The 18233-nt window shown below is 38.3% G+C and overlaps 1 protein-coding gene across 2 annotated transcripts in view; it reads right to left on the minus strand.

The window, feature by feature from the left end:
* RMDN2 (regulator of microtubule dynamics 2) overlaps window positions 1-10853 on the minus strand; it is an 82999-nt gene extending 72146 nt beyond the window's left edge. Inside the window, exon 1 of one of the 2 annotated variants that reach the window (XM_057743263.1) lies at window positions 10607-10853. The gene's annotated coding sequence lies outside the window, so the exon portion shown is untranslated. The remainder of the gene's footprint in view (window positions 1-10606) is intronic. The other variant, XM_057743264.1, reaches the window with a different exon arrangement.
* Between the last annotated feature and the right edge of the window lie 7380 nt (window positions 10854-18233).

Consider the following 18233-nt stretch of genomic DNA (forward strand, 5'->3'; position numbering starts at 1 on the left):
TATACGCCAATAAATTGGATAACCTGGAAGAAATGGATATATTCTTAGAAAAATACAATCTTCTAAGACTGAACCAGGAAGAAATAGAAAATATGAACAGACCAATCACAAGTATGGAAATTGAGACTGTGATTGAAAATCTCCCAACAAACAAAAGCCCAGGGCCAGATGGATTCACAGGCAAATTCTATCAAACACTTAGAGAAGAGCTAACATCTATCCTTCTCAAACTGTTCTAAAATATAGCAGAAGGAGGAACACTCCCAAATTCATTCTACGAGGCCACCATCACCCTGATACCAAAACCAGGCAAAGATGTCACAAAAAAAGAAAATTACAGGCCAATATCATTGATGAATATAGATGCAAAAATCCTCAACAAAATACTAGCTAATAGAATCCAACAGCATATTAAAAAGATCATACACCATGATCAAGTGGGGTTTATCCCTGGGATGCAAGGATTCTTCAATATACGCAAATCAATCAATGTGATACAGCATATCAACAAATTGAAGGATAAAAACCATATGATCATCTCAATAGATGCAGAAAAAGCTTTTGACAAAATTCAACATCCATTTATAATAAAAACTCTCCAGAAAATGGGCATAGAAGGAAGTTACCTCAACATAATAAAAGCCATATATGAGAAACCAAAAGCCAACATCGTTCTAAATGGGGAAAAACTGAAAGAATTCCCTCTAAGAACAGGAACAAGACAAGGGTGCCCACTCTCACTGTTGCTTTCCAACATAGTTTTGGAAGTTTTAGCCACAGCAGTTAGAGAAGAAAAAGAAATAAAAGGAATCCAAATTGGAAAAGAAGAAGTAAAATTGTCACTCTTTGCAGATGACATGATATTATACATAGAAAACCCCAAAGACTACCAGAAAACTGCTAGCACTAATCGATGAATTTAGTAAAGTAGCAGGATACAAAATTATTGTGCAGAAATCTCTTGCATTCCTATACACTAACAACGAAAAAGCAGAAAGAGAAATTAAGGAAACTCTCCCATTTACCATTGCAACACAAAGAATAAAATACCCAGGAATAAACCTGCCTAAGGAGGCAAAAGACCTGTATGCAGAAATGTATAAGACACTGATGAAAGAAATCAAAGAAGACACAAACAGATGGAGGGACATATCATGTTCTTGGATTGGAAGAATCAACATAGTGAAAATGACTGTCCTACCCAAAGCAATTTACAGATTCAACGCAATCCCTATCAAATTACCAATGGCATTTTTCACAGAACTAGAACAAGAAATCTTATGATGTGTATGGTACTGCAAAAGACCCCAAATAGCCAAAGCAATCTTGAGAAGGAAAAATGGAGTTGGTGGAATTAGGCTTCCTGACTTCAAACTATACTACAAGGTCACAGTGATCAAGACAGTATGGTACTGGCACAAAAACAGAAAGGAAGATCAATGGAACAGAATAGAGAACCCAGAGGTAAACCCAAGCACATATGGGCACCTTATCTTTGACAAAGGAGGCAAGTATATACAATGGAAAAAAGCCTCTTCAATAAGTGGTGCTGGGAAAATTGGACAGCAACATGTAAAAGAATGAAATTAGAACACTTCCTAACACCATACACAAAAAGAAACTCCAAATGGATTAAAGACCTACATGTAAGGCCAGACACTATAAAACTACTAGAGGAAAACATGGGCAGAACACTCTATGACATACATCAAAGCAAGATCCTTTTTGACCCACCTCCTAGAAACATGGAAATAAAATCAAGAAGAAACAAATGGGATCTCATGAAACTTAAAAGCTTTTGCACAGTGAAAGAAACCATAAACAAGACAAGAAGACAACCCTCAGAATGGGAGAAAGTACTTGCCAACGAAGCAATGGACAAAGGATTAATCTCCAAAATATACAAGCAGCTCATGAAGCTTAATACCAAAAAAGCAAATAACCCAATCCACAAATGGGCAGAAGAGCTAAATAGACATTTCTCCAAAGAAGACATACAGATGGCCAACAAACACATGAAAGGATGCTCAACATCACTAATTATTAGAGAAATGTAAGTCAAAGCCACAATGAGGTATCACCTCTCTCGGGTCAGAATGGCCATCATCAAAAAATCTAGAAACAACAAATGTTGGAGAGGGTGTGGAGAAAAGGGAACTCTCCTGCACTGTTGGTGGGAATGTAAGCTGGTACAGCCACTATGGAAAACAGTATGGAGGTTCCCTAAAAAACTAAAACTAGAACGACCATGTGACTCAGTAATCCCACTACTGGGCATATACCCAAAGAAAACCATAATCCAAAAAGAAACATATACCATAATGTTTATTGCAGCACTATTTACAATAGCCAGGACATGGAAGCAACCTAAATGCCCCTCAACAGATGAATGGATAAAGAAGATGTGGCATATATATACAATGGAATATTACTCTGCCATAAAAAGGAATGAAATGGAGCTATATGTAATGAGGTGGATAGACCTAGAATCTGTCATACAGAGTGAAGTAAGCCAGAAAGAGAAAAACAAATACTGTATGCTAACATATATACGGAATCTAAAAAAAAAAAAAAAATGGTACTGATGAACCCAGTGACAGGGCAAGAATAAGGATGCAGATGCAGAGAATGGACTGGAGGACACAGAGTTGGAGGGGCAGGGGGTGAAGGGGAAGCTGGGACAAAGTGAGAGTAGCATAGCCATATATACACTATCAACTGTAAAACAGATAACTAGTGGGAAGTTGCTCTATAACAAAGGGAGATCAGCTCGATGATGGGTGATGCCTTATAGGGCCAGGACAGGAAGGTAGGGAGGGTATATGGGGATATATGTATAAATACAGCTGATTCAGTTTGGTGTACCTCAAAAGCTGGTTTAAGAGTGTAAAGCAATTATATTCCAATAAAGAGCTTAAAAAATAATAAAATAAAGAAATAAATACAATGATAAATTTTTCTAATGAGAGTAAAATACAATAAGGCTTTTTTACAGACTTTGAGGTTTCCAAAACTGTTTTCCCATCAATTTCCCCTATTTTATAATCAGGTAAACACCTGTATTAAATTTTGTTTGCAACTTGGGAGAAATGATACAAATAATGGTAAACTGTCCATTATAGGAAATTAAATTTGCAGATTTTTTGGTTTGTTTTTCCTCACACTTTCTCAAGCAGTAAATTATTACAGCACTGCCACCTTTAATCCCTGGTAGATGAAGTAAGTACTATGATCTCCCCAGGTTTCCAGTTGGAGGCAATCTCTGGATTACGGCACAGGGAAGAGAAAACGAAACAGAGCCTAGTAATCTCACTGAGTTAAACAGAGATCAAGCTCAGAGAAACTGAAGCACCTAAAATTTGTGCTGCCTTAGTACTGAAGATGAGGGAGTTATGCAGAGAAAGAGCTCCAGAAAAAGCATAGGGCTCTCCTTGAATCTTTAATTGAATGCCAATCTGCACATGCGTAGAGTGAAACACCACTGAGGCAGGCAAAAAACAATTTCAAGGGAAAGAACAATTACCAGGGAGCTGTAAGATGAACTATTACTATAGATTACACAGAACTGCTAAGTGTTCAAGTGTTTACCATCCAGAGTGCAGAGTGTGTATGAGTTACTTGAGACTTTCAGTAAGACTTCAGAAGGGTAATGGCTTGGTAACACAGCTAAATTAACACTAGAGTTAAGGCTATTTAGATGTGCTCTAAAATAGATTAAAAATGATCCTTCAAAGGATTAAACTGATTCAAAAGTAATTTAATTGCCTTCAGTAGAAAGTCCAACACTTTTTGCAGGAATAGAAAAAATGTAGAACTAAACAACATAAAATCACAACGTTGGCCATCCAATAAAAAATTATTAGACGTAAAAAAGCAGAAAAATGACAGAGGTTATGTAATTAGCAGACAAGGGTTTTAAACAAATATTACAAACATTATGTTCACTAATATAAATATTAAAAATATGCTAAAGGGGGACTTCCTGCACCTAAAGGCACAGTGGTTAAGAATCCGCCTGCCAATGTAGGGGACATGGGTTCATTCCCTGCTCCAGGAAGATCCCACATGCCACGGAGCAACTAAGCCCGTGTGCACAACTATTGAGCCTGTGCTCTAGAGTCTGTGAACCAGAACTATTGAGCCCATGTGCCGCAAGTACTGAAGCCCTCGTGCCTAGAGCCTGTGCTCTGCAACAAGAGAAACCACACCGCAATAAGCCTGTGCACCGCAATGAAGAGTAGCCCCCACTCTCCGCAACTAGAGAAAGCCCACGTGCAGCAACGAAGACCCAATGCAGCCAATAAATAAATAAATAAATAAATAAATAAATAAATAAATAAATGTATTTAAAAAATAGTTTAGAAAAAAATAAAATTATTAAAAAAAAGCGTGCTAAAAGAAAAAGTAAATATGATGAGGAGAGTTATAGAAGGCAGTAAGCAGAACCAAATAGAACCTCTAAAGATAAAAAATAAAATAACTGAAATAAAATTTTACTAAATGAGATTAACAGCAGAGAAACACTACAGGAAAAAAAATCAGCAAACCTAAAGACATAGAAATAGAAATCATCTGCTATAGGCTAAATAATTGTGTCTCCCCCCAAATTCATATGTTGAAATCCTAATGCCCGAGGTGATAGTATTGGATGCAAGCCCTTTAGGAGGCAGAGCCCTCATAAATGGGATTAAGGCCCTTATAAACAGACCCCAGAGACATCCCTTGTTCCTTCCATCGCATAAAGTTACAGCAAGAAGGTGCCATCTATGAACCAAGAAGCAGGCCCTCACAAGACACTGAATCCGCCAGTGCTCTGATCTTGGATTTCTTAGCTTCCAGAATAATGAGAAATAAATTTCTGTTGTATATAAGCTGCCCAGTCTACAAGATTTTGTTATAGCAGTCCAAATGGACTAAGACATTATCCAAAATGAAGTACACAGATTAAAAAAAAAGACTAACAACCAACCAAACAAAAAACCAAATAGAGCCTATAGGGTAATATCAAGCCATCTAAAACATATAGTTAAGGAAAGAAAAGGAGGGGTAACAAAAAATATCTGAAGGAAAAATGGCCAAAAAAATTCCAAGTTGGACAAAACCTATAAACCCAGAGATCCAATAAGGTCAACATAATCCAAGAAGAATAAATTAAAAAACCAAACCAAGGCAAAACAATTAAAATGCTGAAAACCAGTGATAAAAGAAATCTGAAAAGTAGCCAGAGAAGGGCAAAAAAAGACATATTATATATAGAGAAAAAAAGATAAGATTACAGCAGACATTGTCTCAGAGGCATCACCTTAGAAATTATTCAAGCAAGAAAACAATGGAGTGACATCTTTAAAGTGCTGAAAGAGACTGTGAACTTGCATTTCTATACCCAGCAAAATATTTTTCAAAAATGAGGGCAAAATAAAGACTTTTTTAAACAAAGAAAAGTTGGGAGAATCCATCATAGCAGCCATTCACTACAAGAAACGCTAACAGAGTTCTTCAGGCAGAAGGAAAGTAACACATAGAAACTTGGATCTATACACAGGATGAAGAGCACCAGTAGCAGCAAACATATGGCAAACATAAAAGTCGTTTTTCTCATTTTAAAATTTATTCATAAAATATTCGCTTATTACAGCAAAAATGACAATAACTTATCATGACGTTTTTATCATATGTAGAAGTAAGAAAGCAGGACAACAATAGCCCAAAGGATGGGAAGAGAAAAAGAGAATATACTGTTGTAAGGGTCTTAGGTTATAAAGCAGTGTTATAATGAGTTAAAGATCCACAGTTGTCACAGCAAAGGAAACCATAAACAAGACAAAAAGACAACCCTCAGAATGGGAGAAAATATTTGCAAATGAAGCAACTGACAAAGGATTAATCTCCAAAATATACAAACAGCTCATACAGCTCAATATCAAAAAAACAAACAATTTAATCAAAGAATGGGCAGAAGACCTAAACAGACATTACTCCAAAGAATACATACAGATGGCCAATAAACACATGAAAAGATGCTCAACATCAGTAACTATTAGAGAAATGCAAATCAAAACTACAATGAGGTATCACCTCACACCCAGAATGGCCATCATCAAAAAAGTTAAAAACAATAAATGCTGGAGAGGGTGTGGAGTAAAGGGAAGGCTCTTATACTGTTGGTGGGAATGTAAATTGATACAGCCACTATGAAGTACGGAAGTTCCTTAAAAAACTAAAAATAGAACTACCATATGACCCAGCAATCCCACTGCTGGGCATATACCCAGAGAACACCAAAATTCAAAAAGACACATGCACTTCAATGTTCACTGCAGCACTATTTACTATAGCCAGGACATGGAAGCAACCTAAATGTCCATCAACAGATGAATGGATAAAAAAGATGTGGTACATATATACAATGGAATATTACTCAGCTGTAAAAAGCAATGAAATTAGGTCATTTGCAGAGATGTGGATGGATCTAGAGATTGTCATACAGAGTGAAATAAGTCAGAAAGAGAAAAACAAACGTTTATTAACACATATATGTGGAATCTAGAAAAATGGTATAGATGATCTTATTTGCAAAGCAGAAGTAGAGACAAAGATGTAGAGAACAAACTTATGATTACCAAGGGGGCGAGGGGGTGAGTGGGATGAATTGAGAGATTGGGACTGACATATATACACTACTATGTATAAAATAGGTAACTAATGAGAACCTACTACATAGCACAGGGAACTCTATTCAATGCTCTGTTGTGACCTAAATGGGAAGGAAATCCAAAAAAGAGTGGATTATATGTATACGTATGGCTTATTCACTTTGCTGTACAGCAGAAACTGACACAGCAGTGTAAAGCAACTATACTCCAATTAAAAAATAAATAAATAAAAGATCCATAGTCATAAGCTCCAGGGCAACCACTCAAAAAACAAAAAAATAACAACAAAAATACTCCACAAAAATATAAATAATCAGCTAATAGTGGAAATAAAAATGGAATACTGAAAATACTCAATTAGTCCAGAAGAAGTCAGGAAAGGGAGAAAAAAGAACAAATAGGCAAACAGTAAACTAGAAGAAATGTCATGACTGTACTGGAAAAGATGGAGAAATAACATTATTTCTGTTTCCCAATGAAAAAGGTCCAAATTTTTAAAAGGAATATTAAATATATGAAAGTTAAAGAAAGATTAGAGAATCGCTGCAATAAACATGAGAAGATAAAGGAGATGGATGGCCTCTAGTGCACAAGTACAGAGGCTGATCTTTGAAGGAAACACAAGCCATTCATTCATAGTAATGAAAGAAAAGGCAGATTATGTAAGCAGATTCAGGAAGGTGGGTAGATGTGATGGTGGGACCTTATGAAAGTTCTCTTTGATTGCTTCACTATTCTAAGTGAAATGGGAAAAAATAAACAGCTGAGAAGGGGAATGGGGGAAGTAGTATCGTAAAGATGCAAATTCTGAATTCAGCTGTATACCTGAAATATGCCTTTCTATGGTTCATATCCTATGATCTCACATACTTAAGCAAAGCATTATTGGGTATTTCCAATAATGCACTCAGTGTTTTCACTGCCGTGGCCCAGGTTCCACCCCTGGTTGGGGAACTAAGATCCCACAAGTCAGGCAGCGTGGTCAAAAAATTAAAAAAAAATTAAAAAAAAATTTTTTTTTTAAAGGCACTATTGTTTCTTATACTCTAAATGGCCAAATAAATATGATGTTTCAAATGATGCCCTATGGAAGAGAAAGACTAAGAAGCAAGAATCTATTACCAAGAAATCGGTAATGTCTCTCTTTGGATCCCTCAGCAATATACTAGACTATACGCGTTGAACACAGGGAGTATCTTATTTGGACGCTCTATTTCATTACAGGTTTCAGGATAAAAGAAGAAGAACTAATGATTTTTAAATAATAATCTTCCAGAAATTAACTCCAGTGCTGGTGAATATTATATCTAAGAGACTTAAGAATTCCTTCTCCTGAAGCCAAGGTTTACCAGTAGCAAGCTGGTGTGCTTAATCTGGCCTACCTGACCTCAGGATACAATTTACCTGGAGCTATTTTTTTTTAAGCAAAAAGTATTTTTTTTGGTATAAATGTGAACTCTAAGTCTAACCATCTGTCCTCTCCCATCCCATGCAGGAGATGTGTCAGAGATAGATTCAGAACAACTTGTAACTTCAGCTAAAGTTGGAGCTAATTATTGTGAGCTGTTCAATTTTATTCCCACAAAAAAATTATATCACAAAACTAAGTTATTTTGAACAAGTATTACAAAAAGGCAACAGATATAAGAAAAGTCACTCTATGCTCATGATTTAACATTTGCATCACATCTAATAATCATTGAGCATCAAGCTTGACCATCTTGGCCCTTTCTTGTCAATACAAAAATTAATGCAGGATGCTCACATGCTGATCTTGAGGTCTATTAAAAGAAATCTTCCTATTCGTATTGCTTTATTGACTCATTCCTTCTGGGCTTTCTTTGAACTTTACTTTAAAAAAACATAGCTGAGTTTGAAATTTTTTTTGTTTAATAAGTAAATAAATGGAACTCAAAATCTACTAAGGAAGATCTTATTCCTGAGATGTTACCAGGTTTAAACAGGTGAGAGTATCAAATTTTGTTTGACCCTTTCTTTAGGATTTATACCAATCCCAAATTATCTCTTTGAGGCAGGTCCTACTATTATCTCTATTATGCAGATAAGCAAACTGAGGCTCACAGCTGTCAAGTCATTTACCCAGGGGTCACCCAATTAGGAATGAGAACTGTTACCCTTGATAACTCCTGGATGCACTGCTGCATGATGAAGATTCAGAAAGCATCAGCAAGGACATGGAGGAGAATGCTGACTGAGCAGAGATGTTCAGAGCTGAAATATGACCTCAGAACTAAGAAAATCAACTGGGAAAAAAACTAAAATCAATGGAGCAGGTATTGGTTTTAAATAACCACAATGAGAGAATAATAGCTCAAGCTATGTTTGAGTTTTATATCAGTATAAAATGAATGATTTGAAAAATGACACTCAAAAATAGTATAGAGAACAGTAATAAATCAGAACACCTGCTTGCCTGCAGTATAATTTCAAAGGTTGTATTACCTCATTTATATAACTTTATTTAATCATCACATTAGTAGTAGACATTTGCACTTTAATATAAAAACACAGTAATTAAAAATATATTGAATAAGGAATTCCCTAGTGGTCCAATGGCTAGGACTCAGTGCTTTTACTGCTGGGGTCCTGGTCAATCCCTGGTCAGGGAACTAAGATCCCAGGGCAGACAGAGAGGGAGGGGGAGAGAGAGAGAGAGAGAAAGAGAGAGAGAGAGAAAGAAACAAAGAATGAATGAATCTTGGTTTAAAGAAAAAAATAGAGACAAGATAATCAGATACTATTATTCTTGTCACAAATTTCAACTTGTAAGGTGCTAACAATAATGTAAAATAATAAACATTATTTTATTACAAATTATTGGCATTATTTTATTATAATTTTTATAATTATAATAAATTATTATTTTATTACACATAAAATTAATGCATAATAATTAAAGCTTATTTACAGAGATGAGAACTAAGAACTCTGCTGACATGGTAAATCATCAAAATGTTGACTCTACAGAAATTTCTACATTAAAATTCCTTTGTAGAACCTGTCATAAAAAATTGACTTAAGAGAACATTTAATTTTCATGTTCTAGTTTTAATTTAAAATAATTTTTAGATATGGAAATGACGCTTTACCAAGGTACTTACAATGCTTTCAGCAATATTTAGCATATATATTCACTTAATTCATCATGAGATTTATAGGCAGAAATACATAAAATGCAGAACCCTGATAAACTCGGAAGATGGATGAAATTTTTGCAAGAAGGGCACAGTAGGGGTTACAAACGACCCTGAGTTTTGTTTCCCAAGGGAATTGCTCTGAGACCTTGCATTAGCGATTAGATTCCCCACAGCGACCTGGATAACGTGATACTTTCTAAGTGAATTCTAATACCGTACTCATATTTCACTTGATTTTCTTTTTTTTTTTTTTTTTCCTATTTTATAATTTCTTTTTCATTTAGGGGTCCCTGATGTTTGGCTTACTTGCAAATGTTTGTCGCACTGAAAATCTAGCCTTCATTCTGTGTAAAACAGGTAGAGAATCTGACCAAAACAAAGCAAAACAAAACAAAAACGTGTGCTGAAGGCTGAAAGGGAAGAAGACCCAGGCAGCCCAGGTGAGAAGCGAGCAAGTGTCTCCGGCAGGAGCTCCTCGGGGTCTGCAGGGACCCGCCTGGCCGAGGCGGCCCTCGGCCCGCTCCCCACGCACCCCACGCCGGGCGCCCGCGCGGAAATACTGGCGACCTCCGCGGCAAACGCTCCCGAGTAGCGGGCTGGGCGAGGGTTGCGCGGCGGTAAGCCGCCGGGAACACACGGCAGCGCCCGCCCGGAGGAGCATGCCCGGCAGCGACGCAGCGGCCGCGAGGGCGCCCGTACGACCCGGAAGTGGGGTAGCCGCCGCCGGAAGTGCCGCCTCGGCCCCCGGCCCTCTGCCGCGTCCCACCCCGGTCGGTGGAGAGCTCCGCTGCCCACCTGCGCACGCAGCAGTTCCCTCCGTGCCGGCCTCTCTGCTGTCGGACACCGGGGGCCTGCCGGCGGGGCAGTCGGGAGTGAAGCGGCGGGCGGACAGTGGCCCCGGAGCCCGCGGGTGCCGACGTCCCGCGCCGCGGCCGCCGCGTCCCGACCCAGATAGCCGGGGGAGGAGCCCGCGCCGCTCGCCCCGCGGCTCCCGCCTCTTCCCGCCGGACGGGCAGCTCGTCGGGGCGGGCGCCCGTGCGCACCTTTCACAAACGGAGACGAGTGCGCTCGGCCCACGCCGGACTTTGCTGCCCGGGTGCCGCCTTCCTCAAAGCTCGTCTCCCCGCCCCGGCCAGCGCGCTCTTCCTTGCCCCCAGCTCGCTTTCTCCCATCACTGTGGCTACCCAAACCCATCCCCACTCCGGTTCTTTCCCGCCCTAAACCCAGCTCCTGTCGTAGTTTCACCCTTCTTCTGTGCCCCTTTCTACACACGACCTTGAACCCTCCGTGTGGCAGTCAAACGGGGACGTCTTGCACGAATTACTAATCAAGTTAACCGAACTTCACTTTAACTCACTTTCTCTTTTAATGAGCTGAACCCCAGCCTCCTCGTCCCCTCCCCGCCCCAAACCCGCACCACCATTCTGAGTTGCCTTTAGGCGAAAACCACTATCTTCTCAGATGCTGAACAGGTTACCCAGCTTCACTTTCTGTGGTTTGTAGAATGAAAATAAAATTCTGCCAAATGAACTCTTAAAAACTGCACACTCACTCCCTTCTGTATTGTCCTCACTTTGAGCTTTAAATTTAGGCTTGCAGGAAACAGTCTTGAGTACTAAATTCCCTGCCAGTTTGCTGAATGGAATTAAAAACGGATGCACTCCTATTTATCAAAAGACAAACAAAAACAAACAACTCCTCTATAAAGTATCAGAAGGCTAATTTCACAGTCCATACAAAACTATTTTCTAATGGAGATTCTATGGGATCTTTAAGACTATAAAATGTTTTTTGAGCTTTAAGCAAGCTGCATTCAAGAATAAGTAAGCCTAGCCAAGTCATTTTGTTAAAACTAAGTTATATGTTGGAAGACAGCAGACATACTTAGCCACTAAGATTTGAAACTATAAAGCACTCCCTTCTAAGAACCACTTTCATTCACACTTTGTTATGGTTTACAAAGATACTACAATATAATGCTAATGTTTGCTTTATTTAAACAATACCATATAAACCTGTCTAGCAGGATAATAATAGATTTCTCTTTTAACAAGATTTCTTTCCAAAAGAAACTACTGTGTCTTCAATAACACTTAGAAGAAGCTTGAAGCACCTTGAGATTTAAGCTTTTCCAGGAGTGCATTGAGTTGTTCACAGCACACAGCACAGAAGAGGTCTGCAATAAAAATGTGGAGTGTGGGCTGAGAACAGGACCTTACCAACCCTCTGCTCCAAAAGAAAGATGTCAGCTGGTACTGACTTGTTCTTCAAGTTTAGGAAGTGGGGTAAAATAGCTGGACTCTTTCTGTATGTCCATGTAACACCTGTTCCCCTTGACACTGTTTCTTGATCAGTAAAAATTATCTGAGAGGTAGAAACTCACATAGTGGAAGTCATTGATCTTTGGTAAAGTTAAAATTAAAAAGTATAGAGTGGAGCTATATTTGCCAGGTACTGTTGAAGGGATGACATAAATAAGAAGGAATGACTCTACCCACCTCTGCTAGGAATGTGGTCTAAAAGGAATGTCTGAAGGGGAAAAAAAAATCACTAGGAATCTCAGAGACGCTGTTTGTCATGGACTCAATATTTGTGTTCCTCCAAAATTTGTTATATTCAATATATCAGTCTCCAGTGTGATGGTATTTGGAGGTGAGGCCTTTGGGAAATAATTAGGTTTGAAGCTGGAGCCCCCTAGAATGGGATTAATGCCCTTATAAGAAGAGACCAGAGCTCTTTCTTTTTCTACCATGTGAGGATACAATAAGAAGTCATCTGTCTGCAACCCAGAGGAGGACTCTCACCCAGAACCCAACCCTTCTGGCACTATAATCTCTAATTTCCCACCTCCAGAACCATGAGAAATAAATGTTTCCCATTTAAGCCACCCATTCTATGGTAATCAGTTGCAGCAGCCCAGATGAAGACGTTCTCATTCATCACAACCAGCACAGCGTTAGTCAGCTGGCACCACTGGTGTACAGGCCCTTCGGAATTTGTCCCCACCCACTCTTCCAGCTTTTCTCTACCATTTTCACCAGACATCAACCCTTCACTCCAGATATAGGCAAACTACCTTTTTTTCTTTCCATAAATCACACATTTCTCCAGTCTCTGTCTCCTTTTTTTTAGGCTGCTCTCTGCGTCTGGAATACCCTGCTCTTTGCCACCTGTCAAAAACCAATTCATCCAGTTTAATCTGCTTCCCTTGAGAAGCTACTCCACACATTCTCCTCCTTCCCCAAAGAAGTATTCGCCATGCCCTGCTAAAACTCTGTGAAAGGATAAGGAGCTTCCATGAGTACTAACCCCCTCCCTGCTGGTTTTCTGTGCCCCGTTCTCATGTACACTATGTTATTACTGCTTGGTTAGTGACTGTTGCATCCTTGAGACTGAACATCTTCAAGGCAAGGATGTATTTATCTTTGTATCCCCAGTGCCTGGCACAGTGCACATACTCTATATTAGATAAATATTTGAAAAAATTCTTTGAAAGGACTATGTACACTCAAGAGAAAAGCATTACGAAATCTGCAGTCCTTTATATGGTAGGAACATGAGAAGTGTTTGTCAGGGGTATGTGGTGGGGGGGGTTGTTTTATTTTTATTTCTTGGGTTTTATCTAAGTGGTTTTATTTCCAGGAAGAAATTTAATGACAGAGTTGGTAGAGGAAGGAGCCATCCAGGCATAACTGAAGCGCCAAGTTCCCCAAATTAGGTCTGTAAACTGGAGGGAGAACCACCAGCAGCAACAGTCGCAGCAAAAAAGATGGATTGACTCTTACACCCAGTTCCTGCTTCATTCTTTATGTGAATTATCTTATTCCATCTTCCTAACAGTCTACTGAAGTGAATTACATTACAGGTGAGGCTTTGCTGCCTGTGATGGACCATTGGAAGGGGACTCTTCATAGCACCTTTCGTAAGCACATCATAGCACTTCTCAAGTGATATTGTTCTGTCTGCATCTCCTACTTCAGTTACTTGGGGTTCAGCCTTCTCTGCTCTCTCTATAGGGACGGAACCTCCAGATCAGAGCACTTATCCCATGGAGGGCTTCCCTTGGGGGTCTGCCGTTATCTCTAAACCACAGAGTATAAAAGTATGGTGGGTCTATCATGTTCAGTGTAAGCTAGGAATAGAGTTTGGGGAAAAACAATCCTGGGTCTAATATAAACAGTTTTGGGCTTTTTTTAATTTTAGGGGATTCCTAGAACACAAGAAAATTATCCCCCAAATTTCTGAAAAGATGCTTATGACTAAATTGGACCTTCCAAGGGAAAAATGCTTTCTTTGAGAAAGGTATGAAGATAAGTTTATTATTTCCACAAGACTAAGAAATTAGTGTAATAAATTATTAATCACATAAATACAGTAAAATAGTTGACCCAATATTCCAGTACTGAACGAATCTTAAATGGCATTTTTAAAAGATATGTATAAAAGAGAATATAGAAACAATATTTATATAATTTAGCAATTCAATGTTGAATCAATTTGTGAAAAATATAACTACCTCATTAAAGTATAGAATTCTTATAAGAAACTTTTTGTTTTGTTAGAAAAATTACATTTTTATTCAATGTAATGTTCTGAAAGGCTATACATTGCCTGATTGATATTAACGTTGGTCAACGATTATCAGCAGTTTTTCCATGACACGTAAAGATAGGAATGAAGATTCTTCAGATATTGCAGAAGGTTTTGTAAGTCACATTCTTACACTGAGTTTCTGAAGTCAGCCTGTTCAAAGAACAGCTTTGGAGATACTCTAAAATGGAACTCAACAAATTCAAAGCAAAAAGTCACTTTACCCCTCCCTTCTTCATTCTTTCTTTATCTTGAGAGAAAACGTTCAGGGACATCTTTGACAGTATGTATGTCAACTTTATAAGCTGAGGTCAGTTTCACTGTTTGTGGCAGACTGAAAAAAAAGTCAAATGTTAGTCAGTTAGACAAAATATTCTTATAATATATGTATGTATAAATTAGTTAAAATAACTGAATAGTTTTAATTAAATATAAAAATTAGAATAAAAGATTTTATTTAGGACTTGGATGGTAAATCAATTTTGTGTAAGTTTCTCCTGGGAAAAATTGGGGTTAGCAGTTTTCCAGACCCACTGTCCTCAGACTATCCAAAGAAAAGTTATTTTCCCTTTAGGAGCAATATCTCTTTCAAGAAATTGTTCAGTGGGTTGAGGCAGCCTCTTGGTATGCAAATCAACCTATAAAGACAGTCACTCACCTGATGCAACAGAGACAGTAATTAATCAACCATTGTTAAAACTTTTTCCATTTCATAAAAGTTGTATTCCTGCCTTTATAATTAAGACATATATTTGGACTCTCATTCAGAGAAGTGAATCTAGAAAAAGATTAAATTGAAATTCACCACTGTAATGATTTTAGAAGAAAGCTTGTCTCATAAAGCAAGTGACAAAGCCATGTGTATTGTAATAAAAAATAATTGTAGTTTGTTTAAAACTGGGAGCATATCTTATCATGAAAGTCATGCTATATAAACTGTGGTTTGTTATCTAAGTTAAACTACCTCGTAAAATGCTTCATAATCCATATGATAATATGCTGTATGGTTCTCAGCTGAATTCTAACTCAGAACTGCTGAAATCATCTATCTGTGCTATGGCCTTGGTTGTTTCCACTTTAAAAAAAAAGTAACCTTGACCTTGCCAGCTATATCAGCTGATAAATGTCCAGTGAAAAGAGAGACCCATCCTTCACCTATAAGGTCTGCTTACCAGCTAATGCAAAAAACTACTACTAGCCCAGACTCTGCCAGGTTTCTAGCAATAAAAGAACCACCCATTCAGTTATGGGGCTCCTTGACTTTCTCACAGGAAGCAAAACTTACCCTTCCAATCCTCCTTAAAACAAAAAAAAGACAACTCTTTTGAGAGTAATGATGTTTACTCTCTCCGGTAGTAATGGAAACCTCCCGTTTCTCACACAGAAGGGTACTGAGAAGAACTTTTCTTCTGGACATAATGACAGTGTACAGGAAACACAACTCAGGAGGTGTCTGTATTTCATAAATGAAAGACTGTTAAGCTAATTTGAATAATTTAGTTATTTACATACAGAAATTTTACAGAGTTAAAATAGCTTCAAAATTTTTCATAAAGCATTTAATTGTGAGAATCCAACTTTAGACATAAAGGCACTTCCATTATTTTCCTTTGCTCAATGTTTGCCATTATGGAGATATGGCCATCATTAGGTATCACTAGTTTCTCCTCTTTTTAAGAAGTAGAATTTATAAAGATCTTTCATCAAAATAATTAATTGCTACTGTGGCTTAAGTTATGGCTTCAAAGGCATCAAACATTAAAAAAAAAATTTCAGTTGATCCAAATACTTTAAAATATTTTGGTACCACCCATTATCTTTCCTAAAACCCGCCTCTCCTCTCGTGTTGCTACCATATTTCACACCCATTACGATCAAAAACTGTAAGAGAAAAATTTCCACTCACAGCCTTCACTTCTTGGTTTCTTACGCATTATCAGCTCCCTGCAGAAACCACTAAAACTGCTCTCACCAAGCAGGACAAGGTCTCCTGATTTCCCCAGATAGTGGCCTTTTCATCTCTTTACAGAGTTTCTCAACTTCAGTACTATTGATTTTTTTGGAGAATTATTTGTCTTAAGGAGAATTCTCCGTTATGGGATGTTTAGCCAGATCCCTGGCCTCGACCCACAATTAAGTTGATATGTAAGTACATTTTCCTAGAGAATTAAAGCTTGCTAAACAATGCCCCAGCATCTAGATGCTGTAAATTCTTAATTTCTAAGTTTTGGATAACTTTTCTTAAAAGCATGGGCCATGTCTTATTCATTTTTCTACCTTCAGTACTTGATGTTCAGTAATTAGATCTTGAATGAATAAATAGACTGATGGATAAATGAAAATATCTAGGTATCTGAATTTTTCACTTTTCAACCAGAAGTTTGGCAAGTTTGCACATATGTGACCAAACTATGTGACTGCTTAAAAAAATTATTTTAATTGGCTAATTCCAAGTAAGGTAGCTTAAAGAGAGCAAGTCCCCTTGGCCATGGAACATGGAATTGTAGGGAAGCTGAAAAAGGAGAAATGAAGCTTCTGAAATTAAATAGAAACTTTTGACTTCACCTCAGATACCTAAATTTTGCCTAAAGCCAGCTCTGTTTATCAGACTACTTTTCCATTCAGAATTGTACTATCCAGAGTTTGGAATTCTTTCAAAATATATATATTCTTTCAAATGTTTTAGTGTCACTGGTTTCAAGGCCCACTAAATCTTTTAGATAGCATTTGTAATTAAGAATTCCAACTGAAAGATTGCGATATTTCTGTACATATAAATCAACTGGATTGCTTGCTGATTACGTAGATTCAAACCTTCAGATTCTTTGTTCTGAGATGGGGTCCAGGAATTTGCATTTCAAAATATTATCCTGAGTTGATGTTGCATGGACCACCATTGAGAAACATTGCAGGTAGCCGAATTTCTGCAGTAAAAATGAGATCAGGCAGCCTTATTCTGGAGAAACAATTGTTGAATCTGGTTTTTATTCACTTTTGGCCTTTTATGCAAAAAAGTGGTTCAAAGATCATATCGAAAGGAACCAAATGAAATTCTGGTTTCAGAAACTGAGTACTTCATTAGGAGCTTTCCGTGCTATTTCTCTTGCCAGAGAGAGAGCAGAGATAGCAATAAGAATATAGTTCCCTTTCTTACAGCACGAGAGGAAATGGTCCCTGCTTCTCCAGCCTCTTTTGCCAGGTGCACCCTGGGGCCTGTTTGGCAGCTCTCAGCCCATGTGTCCTAGCGAGCCTTCATGAGGTGAGAGGAGGCAATGATCACATGAGCAGCACCTGCTCTTTCATTCTTGGCCAACAGGTTTAGTGCTATCGTGCAGACTAATCATTTGTGTCACAATCGTTCTCTGCTCGCCAAATTCCTTTGCCCCCATCAGTTAATTCCCAGGATGTGTATAACCAGTGAACACAATAAAAGATTTCGTGCTAGAGGTATGAGAATGCTTTCTGTTCCCTTTGTCAGACACATAACATTTTGCAATTGTGAGGCCCTTAGGAGCATTCATAGTGCTCCCACGAGTTTGTGTTTGATAGTCACCCCAACCTCTGAGACAGACAGAGCACAGATTTTCATTTTCACTTTGCAGATGAGGAAACAGCCTCTCAGTGATTAAGTCACACAGTAAATAGAAGCTTAGCGCTCCTTACTTACGATGGAGGGCTATTTCTCGCCTCTCCTGCTGAAGACTAGTTTGCTAGTGTGCATTTCTGCTGAGTGTTGGCTGAACTGTGAGGGCAAGCGTAGGCTCAGACGATGAGTGTACGGCAGCGCTAGTTACTTCTTAATGCACAAAATAATATGTGCATTGACGTTTCC

The sequence above is a fragment of the Hippopotamus amphibius genome, chromosome 7 (assembly GCF_030028045.1).
Source record: "Hippopotamus amphibius kiboko isolate mHipAmp2 chromosome 7, mHipAmp2.hap2, whole genome shotgun sequence".
Classification (NCBI taxonomy): domain Eukaryota; kingdom Metazoa; phylum Chordata; class Mammalia; order Artiodactyla; family Hippopotamidae; genus Hippopotamus; species Hippopotamus amphibius.